Source organism: Oncorhynchus keta, chromosome 11, assembly GCF_023373465.1.
Source record: "Oncorhynchus keta strain PuntledgeMale-10-30-2019 chromosome 11, Oket_V2, whole genome shotgun sequence".
Lineage (NCBI taxonomy): Eukaryota > Metazoa > Chordata > Actinopteri > Salmoniformes > Salmonidae > Oncorhynchus > Oncorhynchus keta.
In genome coordinates, this window is record NC_068431.1 from 51451049 (window position 1) to 51468613 (window position 17565).

At 42.0% G+C, this 17565-nt stretch overlaps 1 protein-coding gene across 4 annotated transcripts in view; it reads right to left on the minus strand.

The window, feature by feature from the left end:
* Positions 1–17565, minus strand: part of LOC118390553 (bifunctional heparan sulfate N-deacetylase/N-sulfotransferase 1-like) — a 107768-nt gene that overhangs the window by 48152 nt on the left and 42051 nt on the right. Inside the window, exon 1 of one of the 4 annotated variants that reach the window (XM_035781229.2) lies at positions 1031–1169. The exons of the other annotated variants lie outside the window; for them this stretch is intronic. The gene's annotated coding sequence lies outside the window, so the exon portion shown is untranslated. Of the gene's footprint in view, positions 1–1030; positions 1170–17565 lie in introns of those variants that run through there. 4 annotated transcript variants of the gene reach the window in all.

Genomic DNA, 17565 nt, shown 5'->3' on the forward strand with positions numbered 1-17565 from the left:
CCATTATCACTGTTGATGGGTATCCTATCACATGCTTACAAATATGAAGAGTGGTACCCAGTAATGTGTTGTCTTGGATTTGCTCCAAAAATAACTGTTTTCAGGACATAAAGTTAATTTCTTTGCCACATTTCTTGCAGTTTTACTTGTGTGCCTTATTGAAAACAGGATGCATGTTTTGGAATATTCTGTACAGGCTTCATTCATTTCACTCTATCATTTAGGTTAGTATTGTGGAGTAACTACCATGTTGATCCATCCTCAGTTCTCCTATCATGGCCATTCAACTCTGTAACTGCTTTAAAGTCACCATTGGCCTCATGGTGAAATCCCTGAGCGGTTTCCTTCCTCTCCGGCAACTGAGTTAGTAACGACACCTGTATCTTTGTCTTGACTGGGTGTACTGATACACCATCCAAAATGAAATTAAAAACTTCACCATGCTCAAAGGGATATTCAATGTCCCCTTTACATTTTTAATTTTGTTTTTACCCATCTACCAATAGGTGCCCTTTTTTGCCAGGCATTGGATAACCTCCCTGGTCTTTGCAGTTGAAATTCAATGCTGGACTGAGGGACCTTACAGAGATAATTGTATGTGTGGGGTACAGAGATGAGGTAGTCATTTAAAAATCATGTTAAACACTATTATTGCACACAGAGTGAATCCATGCTACTTATTATGTGACGTGTTAAGCAAAATCTTTTGTCCTGAACTTATTTAGGCTTGCCATAACAAAAGGTGTTGAATACTTGATTCAAGACAATACATCTTATCATTTAATTAACTTGTAAACATTTCTAAAAACACAATTCCACTTGGACATTGTAGGTTAATGTGTGTAGGCCAGTGACGCAAAATCTCAATTGAATCCATTTTCATTTCAGGCTGTGACACAACAAAATGTGTAAAAAGTCAAGGCGTGTGAGTACTTTCTGAAGGAACTGTAAGTGCCTAGCCTCCATAAGACCAATCAATCCCTTTTCTCCTCAATGGAGCTACTCTGCAGGAAAGCATCAGCCACAGTACCTTGTGAAGCGCATCTGGAGAGCTCGATCCTCCCATGTCCACCTCTGCACCTTCGAGGGCCCTCCAGCAGCATGTGTGTGCCCCTGCCAGGCCAGTCTCTGTTCGTGCTCCACTCTCCACTCTGCTAGCTAATGCTGCTGCCTACCTCCACATGCGCTCTGCTCTACTCTCTGAGCTTTAGCACCACTTCACCACCAGCCTCACTAAGCCGGGCTCTGAGCTCACACACACACGCGCTGCTTACATCTGGTGACAAACACACACAGTCCGCCAGCCCAGCACACACTGTACCACCAATAGTGGTGCACGGGTCAGCTGTTTGTTCACCCGCCTGCAATTGCTAATAACCCACCCATAACCGCGCGACGATTTGTGATAGTGAAAATCTTGAGACCCGGACCCTAATTGCTGATAGAGAAAAGGGACTGTATTCTACAGTCAGATGGCGGAACGATTTTGACAGAGGATGCAGGATTTATTTTTGCCTGATTTAGATATGTATCCGTTTATCACTTTAAACATTTTGGTAGGCTATTTGTTAGTCAACTTGCCTAGAATTAGGAACATGCCGTTTCTCTTCTGTCATTACAAGTTGCCCTAGAATACTAAATAAACCCTTTGCTCACCAGAATGATGTCATAAATCGATAAATGAGTGCTTCAATCTAGTTGACGTCGGTAAAGTTCTGTCCTCTCTGCTTCTTTTGCGGAGCAAAAAGACGTTTTGGGACTGGGGAGAAAAATAAATAAATAAATAAATAAATATTTATATATTTAAAATATTTGATTTATATATATATATATAAATAAAATCAAATATTTGCTGCCCAAAATGATATCCGTTTGACCGGTTGTAAAGGAAATAGAAAGCTTTGAAAATGACCCAACATGTTTCTAATAAGACTTCAGTTTGGCTTGGATACATATTTTATGTGGTTTAAACACACAAAAAAACTGCTTTTATGATGTGGATAAAACAGCACCTCTACAGGTGGTATATAACTGTGAATTCTGTGAAGAAAGAAATATAATTTTTGCCCACATTTGGTGTATAATTGTACTACAAGGAATGCTTAATTCTGTTGGAGTGAATAGTAAGGTTATGTGAGAGGTTATAGACCTACAATCAGTGTCCAGATGTACCCATCTAAACAGTAGGCTACAGTTCCCTTGATGTGCCAAAAGGGCTATTTGAAGTCCCCATCTTGTGACAAGTCAAACTTTGTATCGCGCCTCACAAATCGTCACACATATCACTGATATCTAACTTTTTTGTACCACTTCACCAAATCTAGCCCAAACATGACATGACTTACCCTTCTTTATTTTCAACTCTCCGTTTCGCAGCTTTCCTGTTATTGAATTCAACTCCGACGTTGATCCGCGGAGGCTAAAAAGGACAAAATGTTAACCTTCTCTTCTCATTCCCAAAAGCGTTTGGCGTTAGGCTGTAGGCTACTTGGCACACGTACATTAAGGCCCTAAAGCTTTTTTTAAATGTTTTTTTAAAGGTATCGTTTTCTCTTTATTCTATCTGCCCGCCACCCATCCACACAAATATGGCACGACCCTAAACCCGGCCCCGTGGATATACAGTAACCGCGGGGACTGAGGGTTATGTGTCAACACACTCGTCAATAAGCACCACGACTGCTCTGCCGGTCCCTCTGCCAACCCTTAGAGAGGACTTGCTTGGACAGAGGAGCGGGTTCACCCCCCCCCCATGCACAGCATGGCCAGTGTTTGGTGTGAGCGGAGAGCCCACCCCGCTGCTTATCTAATGTGTGTTAATCTCCTGTCATTGGGACGGTGCTAACCCGGTGAGCTGTACCCCTGACATAACCCCCCTATGGACTGACTCCGGCGTGAGGGTAAGGGGATTACTGCCCGTTTGGAGGTGTCCTGTTTGTCTCCCGAAATGAAAAAGAAAGTAGGGCAGGGGACAGGGGAAAACGTCTGTGTTTTCAGAGATAAAGACCGGGGGGTTGGGTCTAAATCCAATATGATACACCACTGCACGCTTGTGCAATGTAGTTCACTTTGAATGCTATACTGAAACAGAACAAATATGAAACATGAAACAGAGACCGTAAACTGAAAACAGCCATAACTGCTGAGCACTCGTCAGTATTCCAGTGACATTCAACAACCACTTGACTCATAAAATGCATCATTGAATTGGGCCGCACTCAATCCATCTGTGACCATGATGAAATATCGCGCCCGCAGATGGCCTGACAAGCAGACAGACAGACAGACCGAATCCAACTACTGCTGCGGCTAGAGACGGATGTAGCAAATGTGGTTCCAGCATGCAGTCACACTCCGATAAAGCACTACGGCGAAACAAAAAGGTAGGAGGCTAAATCAGTTCCAGTGGGTACAACCGATCCACCTGCTGCTGTGGCGCTCAGGTCTCCAGTCAATCTGAGAGGAGTGTTGACGTGACGTCCACTACAACAGGTTGAGAGCAACAACAACAACAACAACAAAGGGCCAACTCTTGTTCTTTCAATTTCCATTTTCATTTGAAAAAGAAAGAAGAATATAGCGTTCCACTGGAATTTCGCTGTGGGATAGTCGTGTTGTTGAGTTAGAACATATCGCATCCTGCAGTGTGCAACGAAGAGGCGGTGCTGCCGCCACTTCAAATGCCTTATACCTTATGTTGTGCAAGTGATCATTTCTGTCTGTCACCTCAATTAGGGCGACATGGCCTAAAAAAAAAAAACATCTAAATTTTATTTTTAATTTTTATTATGACCGGTTCACAATATACAATACCAGGCAAACGTTTGGACACACCTAATCATCCAAGGGTTTATCTTTATCTTTACTATTTTCTACATTGTAGAATAATAGTTTAGACATCAAAATGATGAACACATATGGAATCATGTAGTAAACAAAAAAAAAGTGTTCAATAAAAATCGATTTTATATTTCAGATTCTTCAAAGTGGCCACCCTTTGCCTTGATGACAGCTTTGCACACTCTTGGCATTCTCTCAACCAGCTTCATGGCGTAGTCACCTGGAATGTATTTCAATTAACAGGTGTGCCTTGTTAAATGTTAATTTGTTTGAGCCAATCAATCAGTTATGTTGTAACAAGGTAGGGGTGGTATACAGAAGATGAGTCCAAATTTCAGATGTTTGGTTCCAACCGCCATGTCTTTGTGAGACGCAGTGTAGGTGAATGGATGATCTTCGCACGAGTGGTTCCCACCGTGAAGCATATAGAAAGTGTGATGGTGCTTTGCTGGTGACACTGTCTGATGTATTTAGAATTAAAGGCACACTTAACCTGCATGGCTGCCACGGCACTCAGCAGCGATACGCCATCCCATCTGGTTTGCGCTTAGTGGACAATGACTCAACACTTCCAGGCTGTGTAAGGGCTACTTGACCAAGAAGGAGAGCTGCATCAGATGATCTGGCTTCCACAATTACCCAACCTCAACCCAATTGAGATGGTTTGGGATGAGTTGGAAGGCAGAGTGAAGGAAAAGCAGGCAACAAGTGCTTAGCATTTGTGGGAACTACTTCAAGACTGTTGGAAAAGCATTCCAGGTGAAGCTGGTTGAGAGAGTGCGTCATACCCAAGAAGACTCGAGGCTGTAATTGCTACCAAAGGCGCTTCAAAAAAGTACTGAGTAAAGGGTCTGAATACTTATGTAAATGTGATCAGTTTCTTTTATTTATTTATACATTTGAAAAAATTCTAAAACAACATTTTTGCTTTGCATTATGGGTCATTGTCTGTGGATTGATGAGAACCCCCCACAATTTAATCAATTTTAGAATAAGGATGTAACGTAACAAAATATGGAAAAAGTCAAGGGGTCTACTTTCCAAATGCACTGTATATGCTACCTCTTCCAAATCAAATGAGCTAAAAAAAAATAAAAAAAGTTAATATTGTTTTGTGTGACTACTGCGGCAGTGATGAAACAAAAATAGAGACACGTTCTAATTACGCGAGGCGTCAAAGCGGACAACACGCATGCCAACTTCGGTTGGGTCATTATAATTCAAAACAAGTAATTCTAAAAATAAATCACACATGCCTCACATGCTCGCGTTTGGTGAGTTTAGGCCATAATTCGGCCAGTCCTAACCTCAATTAAAAGTCATAGCAGAGTAAGCAGAAGTGCTCCCTTTTCTCACCTTCTTCCTGTCTAACCCTTTTGAAGACCATGCGCATAAAGCAAAGCTAAATGGGTTTACATGCATCTTTTTTTTGCTGTCAAAGTCACAGTGGTTCGAGCTCAAAGGTGGGCAATAATTGTGGTCGAGGGTCAACATCAAGACTTTGAAATTCAACAGAGGCCCACTGTTTATTTTTGGGAGACTGATTTGTTCGTCAAACATCTGTTTGCGGGCCATCATTTTCCTTATCTGTATGTTAAACATGCTGACCCTCATCTCCATCCACTGTCTCTGTCAAAAGTATTCCCCTAGGAGCGAAGACCGAGGCAATTACTTAGGGAACAGCAATAGGAACCATTTAGCCATTCTGTGTCCAATTTTTAACTGGCTAAATTGATTCTGGAAACACAACGCCAGAGCTATTACCATAAATCAAGCGAGGACTGGAACATGACTGTCTCAGACAGACACAAATCTACATTCTTCACTGGTTTACTAAAAGTGGGATGTATATTTCTTCCCCAGCCTTCAGAAAGATATTGGGAGGCGATTTATTTGAATTTGTTATTGGGAGGCGATTTATTTGAATTTGTTATTTTGTTAAGTGATTTTTTTTTGTATTCTTTTAAAAACTTGTAAAAAAAAATTCAGGGATTGTTCCTTTAAAGTTGTATTAACTTCAGTCTGTGATTCCTGTGGGAGTACCCTTGGATGTTGGAGGATCACACAAGACATACCACGTTACTGGGGATAATTGGAAGCGGTGAGCAAATACTAGTGTGTATGAACGGGGTAGCCATTCAGCGCCAAACCCAGATGCTTGGGAGCACCTTCGTCCCCCTTCTTAATTAGGCTGCACAACACGGCAAAAGGCCGCTATTTATAGCTGCTTTAACAACTGACAGATATCACCCAGAGACAGAGGCAGGCTGGGGGAACACACAAATCTTACCTTTATTAGAGGACATTGCCACTTTTTTTTTTTGCTATGGCCTCTGAATTTGAGAGAGATTCAGGCTACGGTCATCGGAGTTGTGGCAAGTCACACCTAACATCTTATTTTCAGAGAGGTTGGGAGGATACAAAGTCTATCTGCCTTTGTTAACCAATGACAAGACTGCACTATCCAGCATACAGTGGCACTTCTACACACCCGGACCAGTATGAGATAAAGGTCTTTAAAATGGTTAATTCATAATCCCTATAATGACACCCTTGACATTGCTGTGCCCTTGACCCGCCTGGATTACAACGCACAACAACTCATTAAAACAGCTTCTATCTGGCTGAGACCAGCCAGCCAGCCGTCTGAGTGATGCCAGGTAGGCCCCCCCCCAGAGGACGATGTATACATACACACACAACTAAACTTATCCTGATCCCATAGCTTCACATCCTGCTCTATTGATTGGAACCAACTGCACAAACAGCACACGCATACATGCCTTTTCTTTACCCATGTTGGGGGTTTTGTTTAAATAAGCCTAAGGGAGCCATCTGTTCCATTACCGGCGATTAGACCAGGGCTAACATGATTGTTTAAGTCGTCAGCATGCTTTCAGTTGGGCTGCCGGCTAGCTGAAGTCGGCTAGGCGAACCAAACGAGTGTGCTCGCATACTCCCTTAAGACCTTTCCCTTAAAAAAAAAGAGAAAAAGCAGCAATAGTACCATTTGCCCATTTTGAGACGACGTAGCCAGTATGCACTTCCTCAAAATAGTCAAGAATTCATCTAATATGCACGAACTCTATCGAACTGTTTCGGCTGGAAAGCATGCGGACTCCTTAAGTGGATTGCTCGGAGCGTGGGTGTGCAGATATGTCCGTTATGCGAGACACAACCCGGATGTCTAAACTAAAACCCTTTTAAGAAACTCAAAACCTCCCCTGGTTCATTTGCCCACTACCTCAGTTAATCAGGTTGCTTCCTGAAAGAAAAGAGGATCTGAGACAATAGCACTGTATTAAATCATGGCAGAGGCTGCAGATCTTGTAGGTAGCCGCCACGTCCCGTCGCCCTGGGTCCCTTTTCCCAAAATCTGAAGATCCGAATCACAATCTGCGTTGTGTTTCAAAACCTCTACTTTACGCACCAATTGTTGTGGTCACCCTCCCTTCCCATTTCTGTACATTTTTTATGATAATTCTTCAAGTTTTACCAGTGAAACACCCATGTGGCATCTACATACCAACCATTTGATCTCAATCGGTTTCACGGGGATATGCATTTAGGTCTGGAGTTAGTGTTGTTTTGAATTATGTACAGTGAGCAAATATTTTTAGCAAATGGTGTTAAACTATAGCATAGCCTACCTGTGTTTAGCTGCAATCAATGCACATAATTTGACTAGTGGAGCAAACCAGAGCCACTCCGTGAAATGAATAGGCTTAACTTTCTCCTCTGAACCGTTTGTATTGTTTTCATTTCCAGTTAACCTCTTGAAGCTAGGGGCACCATTTTTATATTTGGAAAAATAACGTTCCCAAAGTAAACGGCCTATTTCTCAGGACCAGATGCTAGAATATTCATATAATTGACAGCTTAGGATAGAAAACACTCTAAAGTTTCCAAAACTGTAAAAATATTGTCTGTGAGTATAACAGAACTGATATTGCAGGCGAAACCCTGAGGAAAATCCAATCAGGAAGTGCCTCTTATTTTGAAACCCTTCTGTTCCAATGCATGCCTATCCTCCATTTAAAGGGATATCAACCATATTCCTTTTTCCTCTGGCTTTCCTAAGGTGTCAGTCTTTAGACACAGTTTCAGGCTTTTATTTGAGCGTGAAAGATCACATTGCGTAAGTGGATAGGTGTGGGCTCTCAGAGTGGGTTTTTGCGCTACAGAGTAAAGACGCCATTGTTCCTCCCGCTGTTATTGAAAAACGTACACACTCGGTTGATATATTATCGAATATATATTTTAAAAACTACCTGAGGAATGATTATAAAAAATGTTTGACATGTTTCTGTGGACATTATGAAGACTATTTGGAATTTCCGTCTGCGTTGTCGTGACCGCACTTTCCTGTGGATTTCTGAACATAACGCGACAAACGGAGGTATTTTGGCTATAAAAAATTATCTTTATGGAACAAAAGGAACATTTGTTGTGTAACTGGGAGTCTCGTGAGTGAAAACATCTGAAGATCAAAGGTAAACGGTTAATTTGATTGCTTTTCTGATTTTCGTGACCAAGCTTCCTGATGCTAAGTGTACATAATGCTATGCTAGGCTATCGATAAACTTACAAACGCTTGGATTGCTTTCGCTGTAAAGCATAATTTAAAAATCTGAGACGATAGGTGGATTAACAAAAGGCTAAGCTGTGTTTTGCAAAATTGCACTTGTGATTTCATGAATATTAATATTTTTTTGTAATATTATTTGACTGTTGCGCTATGCTATTCAGCGGTTGCTGACGAAAATGATCCCGCGACAGGGATGGGTAGTGTCAAGAAGTTAATCAGCTCCCCTCTACCTCAGAGGCAGCCATCATCAACTGTAGTTTGATGTAGAATTAAGCTTTGGTTTTCCACAAGATTTTCAGTGGGAGAAGCAAACATACAACCTAGGCCTCTGTGGGAGTTCAGCGATAAGGAACCGATTTCTGTGGAAAAGGGCTAGGAAGGAATGCAGTCCGGAGAACTCACCCATACTAGCTTGGATGTGTGTCCGTTGTAAGGCTAGAAGGTGAGAATTACAGAAAGCATGTTGCTCATCCCACTGTCCCCCCCTCTAAACTTCAGCAGAGAGCCAATTTACAAAATCTATTTTGGTCCCAGCTGGCACCCGCACTTCCTCATTAATCTTAATTTCAGAGAGGTGGAAGAACAGACATCACCAGATACTGGTAACCTTGTTACCCAGCCATGAAAAACAGCAGACAAATACAAAAATATGTTCCAAGATGACACTCAATTCATTCTAGAAGAACGTGTGCATTATTTAACCAGGGCAGGATATTAATATACATTTTAATATCCATTTTAAAATGAAAAGAGGGTGTATGTGCGCACCTCTATCGAGGGTCCTGCTACAGGAAAACATCCACAGCACTAGTGTTTGTCAGCTTCCATATCCCCATTAGCTGTAAACAATGAACAGGCAGTGAACAGACGAGAGAGCGTGAGGAGGAAGTATACTATACTAGGACCAGAAGACAGAGGTTGGTAAAGGTTTAAGAGAAAGGGAAATAAGCTAAGGAATGGCAAGATTGACACATCGGCTCGTCGTGATCCATGCGTATAGGAGGCAGAGTTTACGCAAATGGATTGTAAAGGAAAACAATAGGATTTGCCTTCCCAGAGATGTATCACGAGCACTACCAATTAAAACGTCAGGAGCTCTCACAGTCATTGATCTTTTACAGGAGAAATCTTTTGTTACACCTTCATTGATGCATAGTGAATTCAGGAAGTGTTCAGACCCATTGACTTTCCACATTTTGTTATGCTACAGCCTTATTCTACAATTGATTAAATAAAAATAAAAATCCTCGATCTACACACGATATCCCATAATGACGAATGTATTACAAACAAAAAACAAATACCTGAATTACATAAGTATTCAGACCCTTTGCTATGAGACTCGAAATTGAGTGCATCAGGTGCATCCTGTTTCCATTGATCATCCTTGAGATGTTTCTACAACTTGATTGGAGTCCACCTGTGGTAAATTCTATTTATTGGTCATGATTTGGAAAGGCAAACACCTGTCTATACAAGGTCCCACAGTTGACAGTGCATGTCAGAGCAAAAACCAAGCAATGAGGTCAAACGAATTGTCTGTAGAGCTCCGAGACAGGATTGTGTCGAGGCACAGATCTAGGGAAGGGTATCAAAACATGTCTGCATCATTGAAGGTCCCCAAGAACACAGTGGCCTTCATCATTCTTAAATGGAAGAAGTTTGGAAACACCAAGACTCTTCCTAGAGCTGACCCCCCAGCCAAACTGAGCAATCGGAGGAGAAGGGCCTTGGTCAGGGAGGTGACCAAGAACCCGATTGTCACTCTGAAAAGAGCTCTAGAGGTCCTCTGTGGAGATGGGAGAACCTTCCAGAAGGACAACCATCTCTGCAGCACTCCACCAATCAGGCCTTTATGGTAGAGTGACTAGATGGAAGCCACTCCCCAGTAAAAAGGCACATGACAGCCTAGTTGGAGTTTGCCAAAAGGCACCTAAATGACTCTGACTATGAGAAACAAGATTCTCTGGTCTGATGAAACCAAGATTGAACTCTTTGGTCTGGAGGAAACCCGGCAGCATCGGTGAAGCATGGTGGTGGCAGCATCATGCCATGGGGATGTTTTTCAGCGGCAGGGACTGGGAGACTAGTCAGGATCGAGGGAAAGATGAATAGAGCAAAGTACCGAGAGATCATTGGAGGAAAACGTGCTCCAGAGCACTCAGGACCTCAGTCTGAGGCAAAGGTTCACCTTCCAACAGGACAACGACCCTAAGCACACAGTCAAGACAATGCAGGAGTGGCTTCGGGACAAGTCTCTGAATGTCCTTGAGCGGCCCAGCCAGAGCCCAGAATTGAAGCAGATCTAACATCTCTGGAGTGACCTGAAAATAGCTGTGCAGTGACGTTCTCCGCCCAACCTGACAGTGCTCGAGAGGATCTGCAGAGAATAATGGGAGAAACTGCAAATACAGACGTGCTAAGCTTGTAGCGCCATGCCCAAGAAGACCGAGGTTGTAATCCCTGCCAAAGTCGCTTTAACAAAGTATTTAGTAAAGGGTCTGAATACTTACGTAAATATGACATGTTTATTTATTTTTTTATAAATGAGCAAAACATTTAATTCATTTTAGAATAACGTAAAAAACGTAAAAAATACATTTTAAAATGTAGCTGGGGGAAACAAACAACTGCAGACAACTCTTAGTCCACCATTGTATAGAGATACATATATGGCAGTTTGGCCTCCTTGAAACCTCGGCTCAGTTCTCTGAAAATGCCGTCACACTCGCACACACCGCCACCCCCTAAAAAAAAAAAGTGGCACATTGAGCGCCAATAGCACTCACACTGCGCCTGTAGATTTGCAACAGTGGAAAACCCATTTGTGCTGAAAAGCACAGCAACACAGATTAATTAAGATGAGTTGAGAGGTTATTAGAATCGGCCCATCTGTGGCATCGGTTCAACAAACACAGACTTAAGAAGCAATTAAATAATCACCAGCTAACAGATGGTAGGCCAAGTGCTGGCATACCTACCTGCTTTCTTCTCTGTATTGCTCTAAGTGGTTTGTACCCTGTCTGCCCTGACGACATTTACTGACACTCAAGAGAGACAAGGCACCATAGTACGCACTACTCACACAGCCCTGATCATAACCACTTGCCAAAACATGAGCTTCCTCTGTAGTCTATACCAGCAGTATTCAACTCTGACCCGACGTGGTCTGGAGCCTGCTGGTTTTCTGTCCTACCTGATAATTAATTTAACCCACCTGGTGTTCCGTGACTAAAGCAGTCCCCGATGAGAGGGGAATCTTTTTTTACATATTTTAAATACAGCGGAACTGGCTTTGGAGGTCCAGAGTTGAGTTTGAGGGATCTATACAGCTGCATTTGTTATCTTAAATGGCTGAAAAATAAGTGGTGCGCATCTCAATTTACAGTGGACAATAAGACGGAAAAGGGGCGTTATCAACATCCCCAAACAGCTCTTTCGGGGCCCATTGTTTAAGTCTATGATCGAAGCATGCGGACTTGCTCATCCTCAATGGCACTTGTAGTCACAGTGTCCTGTTTGAAACTCATGAACGTGCATTTAGAACCACAGGCATGGGCTTCACCACTAACCATTTATCATATCCATTAGCAGGGTTCCCTGTGGAGACGACATACCGGTACTTTATTACATACCAGATGCCATACATTCTTAAGGCTGTGGTTGAGAGGGTTGTTTCTCCCATAACCCGGTTCTCACCTCCAACCCTCTCTGGCAAAGCCTCATGGGGTGGAAGGGCAAATTGAGTGTTTCCTTAACTATCCATTAGGCCAATCTTTACACTACTGGCTTTGACTTTTGGCTCAGTCAAACCGCAACAAGTCTAGACTGTTTTGTAACAAACTGAGGCGAAAATAAATATACTCTCACTATAAAATGGAGCACAGTCAATAAGAACAAAGTAGGAAAAATAGGGCTGCAAGAGTCAATTGAAGGTGCACAGCGGAAACGTGTCGATTGCATGTCAGCCCTTTCTCAGAACTCTGAGCGGGAGATGGACAGCGGTGAGATTTGTGATTGCACGTCTTCTTGAATCAGCGATGCCGTTATGAAACACGAGGGATGGCTCGGGCTGCAGCACGCATCTTAAAAACATCCAGATCAATGACACTCACTCGCTGGCTCCTCAAATCAGAAACGCAGGGAGACTGCCGCACCTTTTCTCTTCCTCTCTAACCATGAGCAAACACAACCAATATCTTCCACTTTGCCGGGTCCCTTATCTTAAATGACTGAGATTGGCTTACAAATTAGACAGATCAGATCAAAAACTCAATAGCTACTACATATTTCGACCCTGAAGAAATAATTATGAGTCATTCAGAATGTGCAAACCTTGCCTAGCCAGTAGGCGCAGAGCGAATTGACATTTTAGAGCCACTTGTAGTCACCAGTCTATTTCCCTTAACGGAGAACAGCAATGTGCTGTTATACTGAATACTACTAAACCCCATTTCCTCTCCGATTGTGTGTCCACCATGATACTAAACATGCCCTAGGTTTTTCAAACTAAGTATTTATTTTTATTTTTTAGGGGGTAGATCAGCTTGAAAATTGCAGCTAGATTGTGGCTTCAATCAATGTTGTTGTTGTTGTCTGCATAATTTCCAATCCCCCATATTTATTTTGTAAAATATACAGTACCAGTCAAAAGTTCCAAGGGTTTTTCTTTATTTTTTTACTAATTTTCTACATTGTAAAATAATAGTGAAGACATCAACACTACGAAATAACACGTATGGAATCAAGTAGTATCCAAAGTGTAAAACAAAACAAAATATATTTTATATTTGAGATTCTTCAAAGTTGCCACCCTTTGCCTTGATGCCAGCTTTACACACTATTGGCATTCTCTCAACCAGCTTCATGAGGTAGTCACCTGGAATGCATTTCAACAAGTGTGCCTTGTTAAAAGTTAATGTGGAATGGTCTTTCCTTCTTAATGCGTTTGAGCCAATCAGTTGTGTTGTAACAAGGTAGGGGTGGTATACAGAAGATAGCCCTATTTGGTAAAAGACCAAGTCGATATTATGGCAAGAACAGTGCAAATAAGTAAAGAGAAATTACAGTCCATCACTATTTTCAGACATTAAGGTCAGTCAATGTGGAAAACGTCAAGAACTTTGAAAGTTTCTTCAAGTGCAGTCGCAAAAACCATCAAGCGCTATGATGAAAGTGGCTCTCATGAGTACTACAACAGAAAAGGGAGTCCCAGAGTACCTCTGCTGCAGAGGACAGGTCCATAAGAGTTACTAGCCTCACCAATTGCAGCCCAAATAAATGCTTCAGAGTTCAAGTAACAGACACATCAACTGTTCATAAGAGACTGTATGAATCAGGTCTTAATGGTCAAATTTTTACTAAGAAACCACTACTAAAAGGACACCAATAAGAAGAGACTTGCTTGGGCCAAGAAAAATTAGCAATGGACATTAGACCGGTGGAAATCTGTCCTTTGGTCTGATGAGTCAATTTTTGAGTTTTGGTTTGAACCGATGTGTCTTTGTGAGACGCAGAGAAGGTGAATGGATGATCTCCGCATGTGTGGTTCCCATTGTGAAACATGGAGGTGGTGGTGTGATGGTGCTTTGCTGGTGACACTGTCTGTGATCTATTTACAACAAGGCACATTTAACCAGCATGGCTAACACAGCATTTCGCAGCGATGCGCCATCCCATCTGGTTTGCACTTAGTGGGACGATCATTTGTTTTCCAACAGGACAATGACCCAAAACACACCTCCATGCTGTGTAAGGGCTATTTAACCAAGAAGGAGAGTGATTGAGTGTTGCATCATATGACCTGGCCTCCACAATTCCCCGACCTCAACCCAATTGAGATGGCTTGGGATGAGTTGGATAGCAAAGTGAAGAAAAAGCCACCAACAAGTGCTCAGCATCAGTTTGAACTCCTTCAAGACTGATTGAAAAACATTCCTCATGAATCGGATTAGCTCAAACATATTAAGGAAAGAAATTCCACAAATTAACTTTTAACAAGGCACACCTGTTAATTGAAATGCATCCCAGGTGACTACATCATGAAGCTGGTTGAGAGAATGTGAAGAGTGTGCAAAGCTGTCATCAAGGCAAAGGGTGGCCACTTTGAAGAATCTTAAAATCTAAAATATATGTTCATTTGTTTAACACTTTTTTGGTTACTACATGATTCCGTATGTGTCATTTCATAGTTTTGATGTCTTCACTACTATTCTACAACATAAACCCTTGAATGAGTAGGTGTCCAAACTTTTGAAATTATATTTTCCCCTAGCCCTACCATTCCTCGTCTAATTGGAGCAAACTAATGAACAACAACACTTAGGCTTCTACTTATAGATTATACATGCATTTTACAGACAGACACAGTACATTTCACAATGGAGGTTTTACGGTTTTACTACGTATTCTATTGAAAAATAATGCCAGCTCCCAGAGCAATCCAAAGGAAACAAAGGGAGAGGGCATTCCGTGCATTATATCTGTGGCGTTAAATACTCACAGCGATTAGAGGCCTTGACTGTACCGTGTGACCTCACTATCAAGTTTCACAGGGGATACAAAGTTACACCACTGTTAAGGTTAAGATGACAAGGCGCTGCGACTGGAGAAACGGAGCGTCAATGCACTTGGGAGCAATTGGCATCATGGCAACAGCATCTGACTAAAATGGGGTCATTTCAGCCTGAAGTTCATCCACTTTAAGGCCATCACATTCCCCCTGCTCCAATGGTGTCCCAGTTGGGGAGAAGAGGAGACGAAGGGTGGGGCGAAGGACTCAAAAAACGCACAGGGAGTCCAGTCTGGTGGGGAGGGAGGGGGGCCTGCAATAACACTTCGGTGGGTGAGGCATGTTCAGAGGTAGCTGACTGGAGCACACCACAGGGAGAAGACTAAGTGGAAGAGGGCATTTTCCTCAGAACCTAAAAATATTATTTTTTTCCACTACACGATCCCCTTTCACCAGTGGTGTAAAAAACACATTGAAATAGGAAAACGCAGTCTGTATCCCTTGATACATATTTTATTTATTTAACCAAGTCAGTTAAAAACATATTCTTATTTACAATGACGGCCTACCGGGGAACACTGTGTTAACTGGGGGGCAGAACGACAGATTTTTACCTTGTCAGCACGAGGATTCGATCCAACAACCTTTCGGTTACTGGTCCAACGCTCTAACCACTAGGCTACCCTGCCGCCCCAATGAACATTGATATTTTTCCAAGTCGGGAGATTTGAATTTCTATGAACAATACTCTCACGACAACACAATCTGTTGGTATTACAGGAACAGCAGAAACACAGACAAATAACATGACTGCTATTTTCATCCTGAAAGAACAGGTACATACAGTGCCTTGCGAAAGTATTCGGGCCCCCTTGAACTTTGCGACCTTTTGCCACATTTCAGGCTTAAAACATAAAGATATAAAACTGTGTTTTTGTGAAGAATCAACAACAAGTGGGACACAATCATGAAGTGGAACGACATTTATTGGATATTTCGAACTTTTTTAACAAATCAAACTGAAAAATTGGGCGTGCTAAATTATTCAGCCCCCTTAAGTTAATACTTTGTAGCGCCACCTTTTGCTGCGATTACAGCTGTAAGTCTTATCAGTTTTGCACATCGAGAGACTGACATTTTTTCCCATTCCTCCTTGCAAAACAGCTCGAGCTCAGTGAGGTTGGATGGAGAGCATTTGTGAACAGCAGTTTTCAGTTCTTTTCACAGATTCTCGATTGGATTCAGGTCTGTTTATTTTTTAACTATTCCATTGTAGATTTTGCTTTATGTTTTGGATCATTGTCTTGTTGGAAGACAAATCTCTGTCCCAGTCTCAGGTCTTTTGCAGACTCCATTAGGTTCTTCCAGAATGGTCCTGTATTTGACTCCATCCATCTTCCCATCTTCCGTGTCCCTGCTGAAGAAAAGCAGGCCCAAACCATGATGCTGCCACCACCATGTTTGACAATGGGGATGGTGTGTTCAGGGTGATGAGCTGTGTTGCTTTTACGCCAAACATAACATTTTGCATTGTTGCCAAAATGTTCCGTTTTGGTTTCATCTGACCAGAGCACCTTCTTCCACATGTTTGGTGTGTCTCCCAGGTGGCTTGTGGCAAACTTTAAACGACACCTTTTATGGATATCTTTAAGAAATGGCTTTCTTCTTGCCACTCTTCCATAAGGCCAGATTTGTGCAATATACGACTGACTGTTGTCCTATTGACAGAGTGTCCCACCTCAGCTGTAGATCTCTGCAGTTCATCCAGACTGATCATGGGCCTCTTGGCTGCATCTCTGATCAGTCTTCTCCTTGTATGAGCTGAACGTTTAGAGGGACGGCCAGGTCTTGGTAGATTTGCAGTGGTCTGATACTCCTTCCATTTCAATATTATCGCTTGCACAGTGCTCCTTGGGATGTTTAAAGCTTGGGAAATCTTTTTGTATCCAAATCCAGCTTTAAACTTCTTCACAACAGTATCTCGGACCTGCCTGGTGTGTTCCTTGTTCTTCATGATGCTCTCTGCGCTTTTAACGGACCTCTGAGACTATCACAGTGCAGGTGCATATATACGGAGACTTGATTACACACAGGTGGATTGTATTTATCATCATTAGTCATTTAGGTCAACATTGGATCATTCAGAGATCCTCACTGTTGTTATTGACCAAATAATTATTTTCCACCATAATTTGCAAATAAATTAAAAATCCTACAATGTGATTTTCTGGATTTTTTCCCCCTCATTTTGTCTGTCATAGTTGAAGTGTACCTATGATTACAGGCCTTTCATCTTTTTAAGTGGACGAACTTGCACAATTGGTGGCTGACTAAATACTTTTTTGCCCCACTGTATATATAAAAAAAAAAATACAAAACGATTAAGAGAAAACAAGCAATTGTTCAGACATGACAGCTTGAGCCACCAATTTGAGCATATGTGACTAAAGCAGGATTACCACACAAAATATCTTACATAAACTACCATATGCACATCGTTCTGTAAAAATAATACCAGACATATAAAATACAACCAAAACTAAATAAAAAGGAGAATAGAAGCTTGACTCCGAGCAAGAGTATAGAGGGAGCTTGAGAGGGGAAAGGGAGAGCAAGAGAAAGGAGG